Here is a 5899-nt window from a genome sequence, read left to right on the forward strand (position 1 = left end):
TTAGACTTTAGGTCATTAGCTCAGGGACAAAACCCCCCCGCACATGACAAACATTTTCACAGCTCTCGTTTTTGCAGTAAACACTCTTATCTTTTCACAGTTAACTCTCTCTTCCAAACCCAAATCCTAGCCGCCACCACCTCTCTCTAGAAATCCGGTTGCCACCACCTCTTGAATCTTGGTTGCCATTGAGACTTTGGATGAACCTAAAGCATCTCTTTTTCATTGTGGGTTACTGGGTATAGATTGTTAAGGTATTTAGCTTACTCTCTTCCTTTGTGGTTTTCAACTTTTGATTTCTCCGGCTTTGGGTTTTTAATCTATGGTTGTAGGGTGGGTTTTGATCTGTGAGTATATGGGTTTTGATCTGTCACTGTGGTTACAATATTGTTTCCATATAGCTGTATGAGAGATACACACATGACACATCCTCGCATGCTTGAATTCACAACACATATCTGTTTACATCGTGTCTTCGTCATTTTCGAAATCCTTTTGAGTGTGTCCGTTTTCATTCGCATGTGGCCATAAGTATTGCATTAGTTTGATCTGTGTGAGTAATCGTTGTTTTGCAGTTTAAGGCGGAAGTATCAGAAAAAAGAAATTCAATTTCATTGAAATGAAATCCAGTTGAAAGAGATTGCATCCTCTCTTCGTTTTCAGTTTTCCTTTGAACCAATTTTCGCTGTAGTTTGTGTGTTGTCGTCCTCTCGTTTTGTTTTTCTCTACTTCAACGAAAAAGAGAAAGAGTGATACATTTCTTACTTCCTAGTTCCTACTTTGCATCTTATTTCTTAAAAAAAAAGGGGTTTCATCTTACTTCCTTTGCGATTTGTCATTTCCTCAATTTACTTTTTTCAAGAATATTTTTGTGGCAGCTTTCGTGCTCTCATCTTCTCAGTTACTGTTGCTCCATTTCTAAAAAAAAGAAAAAAGAAAAAAAAAGAAGAAGCTAGACGCTTCCAACTTTTCACTTTGAAGGTTTTATTCACATTGGTAAGTAAAGGGTGCAGAAAAAGTAAAAACACAACTTTCAAACTTGCGACGAGAAGGAGAGAGGTAATTGTTTAGTATCTTTATTTAAAATTTTCTCTGATTTAGGGTTTAATTTTTATTTATTATATGAGTGATGGAAGAGGAGAGAGAGAGAAAAAAAAAAAAAGAAAAAAGAGAAATGGAATGTGGTCTCCTAGGAGCTAGGACCCCAACAAATTTTCTAAGTTACGGTATATATTTTCTGCCCTTCGCGTTTATTCTCATTCACCAAATTGACCGTCCTTTATTCAGTTGCTCTACAGTCCGGTGGAGGTAGCGGAAAACAACTTGTTCCTGCTTCATTGATAAATTATAATCCGAGGTACGTAAGACCTTTTATAATTCCTTTTTCTCATTTTTAGCTTTATTCTATTCTTACTATATTGGTCTATGTGGAGTTTAATTTGTGTTTGCTCTGGATTTAGATCTTATTCTGATATAAAAATATTACAATTTTGATGGGAGAGATTTTTTTAGAGTTGGTTGCATTATTTTGACAGAGAAAAACTATACTATCGCATTTTGTATTTTTATTTAAAATAGTGAAAATATTACAATTATGTGGGCGTAAGCAAATTACTAAAATACATAAATTTCTGTGTTTGTGTGATTGCTAGGGCTGTCCATGGGTCGGGCGGGTCGGGTTTTTGCCCAACCCGCAACCGACCTATAACAGTTCGGGTGGGTGGTTTTTCAACCCGCAACCGACCCGTAACAGTAATGGATTTGTTGGTTCGGGTTGCCGGCGGGTGGTGGTCAGTTTCAGGTGAAACCGATCTCATTGGAATCCTTCGAAATGCGGCGAGATCTCACCAGATCCGGCGAGATCTTGCCAGATCCATCCAAGATCCGGTGAGATCCCATTGGATCCGGCGAGATTTCTGCCAAATCGTGATGAGAAATCACCGGTTCGGCCAGATCCGGTGTTTATTGTGCCAGAAATCGACGGATTTAAGTGAAAAAGGGGCCGAAATCTGGAAAAATAGTCAGAATCTGGAAAAAATAGCAGGAATCTGGGAAAAAATGCTAGAATATGGAAAAACGGCCGGAATCTGGAAAAAATGGCCGGATATTGAATGGACTTCGGTTTGGGTCAAGTTTCACGGTTTTTGAATTGAAAAACTGATAACCGACCTGCTGGGTGTCGGGTTAGCATAGTCGGAAACCGCGTTCGACCGCTTGAGTCTTCGGATCAGTGGGGGCGGGTCGGACGGCGGCGGGTTGGATGGGTTGAGCGGGTCGCCGGTTTGCCTGGACACCCCTAGTGATTGCCTTTGTGTGTTATTTTTCTATTTATTTTTCGCATAGGAATTCGTGTATATTTTCAACATGCTATACTTTGCTTGTAATGATCGGTACCTTGTTTGGTTTTCTTCCGCTTATACATCCCATAGAGAAAAAGAGAATGGAAGCAAGAATCGTGATCCTTATTCGAAAAGTATTACTACAATCATCTATGTCAGAATTAAAAGTAATAAGCAATGTTCTAATGAATTGTATCTTTAATAAGTGTAGCCTGTCTCTTTGTTCTTTCACTCTCACTTTTCTTAAAATAAGATATTGGTCATATTACGTAGGTAGGTGTATCTACAGGTCGGTTCGGATTAGGCTCGTGCCCAACCTGCAACTAACTTGATCAGATTGGGTGGGGAAGTTCTAGACGTGCCCCCAACTATAAATAACCATGAGTTAAGTCGGATTAGGCTCGAGTAGACAACAATTGGCTACGATTTCGACTGAAATATAGAGATCAAACATTGAACTCTAAAGTCTGAAAAACATATTTATAAGCCCAAAGAGTAGTACACCATAAATCCAAAGAACACAAATAGAAATAAGGAGATGAAATAGCATGACCATAATCCAAAGAACTATGAATGAATGATGAAAAATAGAGAAATCTAATTGAGAGAGAGAGTAAATTTGAATTGGTTTTAAAAAAAAAAAAATTATTGACTCTGTTTAGATTGTAAATGAACGTGTTCATAAGCAACTTCTGCTTCAATGAAAAGTTCATTTATGTTTGTTTGTTTATAAATAAATCAAGTTTGAGCCTAAGTTTTAAACTTGTTTAATAAACCAACTAAGCTTAAGAAAAAAAATTTGTTCTTGAACAAGCTCATGAGTTATAAGGCTTGATATACAACAAGTTCAGCCTAAACTCATTTCTAGGCTTGACATGTGTTTACTAAATAAACTTATTATGCCTATCTTAGTTATGACATCTCCAACACATCTTAATGCAGCCTTTTCAAATAGATTTCAAGTGTTAGAGAATATTCCTCAACACACCAACTTTTGCCCTAGTAACTAGGGTGCGTTTGGTAGAGTTGTTAAACAACTCATTTTTAGTTTTTAAACAATATTATACACATTTTCACCTACACGTATTTCAAAAAACTACAAACAACATTACTCAAGTGCCTAGAACTCTATCTTACGTATCTTCCTTTTACTAGCACCAGTCATCCAGATTTGACTCGCCCATCAGATCTCATTATTATCATTGCCCATTTTTCATAATAGAACCATAATTAAATCTAAATTTGATCATTAGAAAATTATCTAGAAATATCTCTCAAATAATTGAAATTTATTTTCCAGCAATTTCAAAAAAAAAAAAAAAAAAGAGAGCTCAGCTTAGTTGACAGAGACTCTGAAATAAAAATAAAAGACCAGGCAACAGTAGATGTTATGTTCTGCCGACACTAGAAGACAAACACAATATCAAAGTAAAACGAGTGGGAGCGGTCCTGAGTTTGAAAATGAATCGCAATGCATAAAGCTACACAGCTGCATTCCATTAAAAAAAAGAAAAAAAAAAAGAAAAAAAAAAGTAGACCGCATGCATGCAAAAGCTGCATTGAGATTCCTAGAGGTGAAACTGAATTAGAATTGTGAGCGACTCTTCAAAAAGTGACTCAGTACAAACAGTATGCTCCCTTACACAATAGACTATCGGTTTTTTTAAAAACTTTTAAGAGCTGTTTGGTAGTGTACGCGCCCAAAACCGAAACCCTGTTGGGCTGGGCCTCACTTGGGCTCACAATTTACTTGTATCGTGGGTTTGGATTTCCTACACTGGGTCGTTCTGAACGCCAAGGCCCAATGGAATCGCTTTCCTCTCCTCGGGGGTCTGAACCGCTTCCTCACTCTGTTTTCACTCTTCCTCTCCTCAATTTTCCAACCCCTGTCTTCTCAAAACTTCCTGTATTTATAGTTCAGGAATGGCGAAGAGGTCATGATTATTTGCCAATAAGTGCAACAGGCGGTCCAGTATTATCGATCGTAAGTGGATAGTTAGGTAGTCATGGGAAGTGGTGAGGGTGGCGTTGGAACTTGGTTCCTATCTCTGCGATAGTTCCCGGCCGCGGTGTCTTCCCGCGGTATGACCAATCCGGTACGGGGCGGGGTGTCCCGCGAGCTATGTTAAGGCTCGGGAAGGGGTTTCTCCGAGAAGCAATGAAGAGGCAAAGCTTGGGCCCGTGGCAGGCGCGACTCGGGGGTGGGCCGCTTGGCAAAGGGAGATGGGCCTCATGGGCCATATACCCAGGTCGATGTTCAAGGCCCACTGCGGGTCATGGTGTGGGGTCCGTACAATAGCCCCCCCTTGATTCGCTCCCCATTCCCAGGGATGAATCAAGGACCACGAGGGGTGAATGTGTGCCTGGGAAGTCAAAGGGTCAGTGCCCGGCCATTGTGGGGCGCGTTAATGCGCGCCTCAAAAGACGCACTTGGAATCGATTGACAGCCTACCCGTCATTATTGTCTGACGGTTCGTGAACCAAGGCGTCGCGCGTGTTCGTTTGGAGCGGCGGTTCGCGTGGTTTCAGCAGATCATTAAATGCCTCTTCTTCCACCCCTCCACGCTTATAAATAGTCCATTTAGTCGCTGGTTCTCACTTTTGCATTCTTCATCTTTCAGTATCCTACTCTGCCGAGCATCCCCTTTCGTGGTTCATCTACTTGCCCAGAACACACCCCCTCCCTAGAGCCCCCAGTAAGTTCCTCTCCCTCTTCTTGCTTTTTCAATTCAGCCCTTTTAGTCTATTCTTTGGTAATCATAGCATTTCTTTTCCTTTTTACCAAAAAACTCTCGTTTTGAAAAAAAGAAAAAAGAAAAAGAACATGAGTTATTCTTACCTCCTTTCCACTGAGCATGCTTTGGCTAGGTTTAGGGAAGCGTATAATGTCCCTAGTGACGTAGATATCGCCTACTGCAACATGGGCGATATCGACATCCAGAGGTGTCGTGGTGAAAACACGGTGTTTTTTCCCTTGATGGCCGTCTTAGAGGGCGGGCTTAGGTTCCCGGTAGACCCTCTGATTCTTAGCACCCTTAGGTTTTACGGCCTATGTCCCGACCAACTCCCTCCCAACTTTTACCGGGTAGTGAGTTGTGTGAGTAGGTTGAACCGGTTGTACGGGTTGCAACTAAACCACCACGACATTAATCAGATGTATAGCCTGTGCGGCAATGTTGAGTCTGACTATTACTTAAAGACTAGGGATGCGCGGGTACGGCTTATTTCGTGCCTACCCGATTCGAACCGTAACTCGGCAAAAGATTTCGTTCGGGTGAGCGGCAACTGGTTTGCCGAGGAGATACCCTGCGCGTTTTCGCCGCGCGACGTTGGTCGGTGGCTAACCTTTATTTTCTTTGATTTCTTCACTTCGGTCCGGTTATGTGAATGTTAACCCTTATTTTCTTTGTGCAGAGACCAGAAGATTCAGGCCGGACATTAGAGTAGTACACGTTCGGGACCTGAACTTCTTGCTCAGGTCGGAAATCTTCGTACATACGGACGGGCAACTCCGAGCGTCCCATCTCATCCTCGGTGTCGATCCCGTCTACTCAACTTGG

General features: G+C 41.3%; 1 protein-coding gene across 3 annotated transcripts in view; it reads left to right on the plus strand.

The window, feature by feature from the left end:
* The first annotated feature begins 260 nt into the window (after positions 1 to 260).
* LOC112028507 (probable disease resistance protein At4g27220) overlaps positions 261 to 5899 on the plus strand; it is an 89608-nt gene continuing 83969 nt past the window's right edge. For 2 of the 3 annotated variants that reach the window (XM_065773870.1, XM_065773871.1), the window contains exons 1-2: positions 261 to 1059; positions 1288 to 1357. The gene's annotated coding sequence lies outside the window, so the exon portion shown is untranslated. Of the gene's footprint in view, positions 1060 to 1287; positions 1358 to 1652; positions 2545 to 5899 lie in introns of those variants that run through there. The other variant, XR_010629103.1, reaches the window with a different exon arrangement.

This window comes from Quercus suber, unplaced genomic scaffold, assembly GCF_002906115.3.
Source record: "Quercus suber isolate HL8 unplaced genomic scaffold, Cork oak 2.0 scaffold_82, whole genome shotgun sequence".
NCBI lineage: Eukaryota > Viridiplantae > Streptophyta > Magnoliopsida > Fagales > Fagaceae > Quercus > Quercus suber.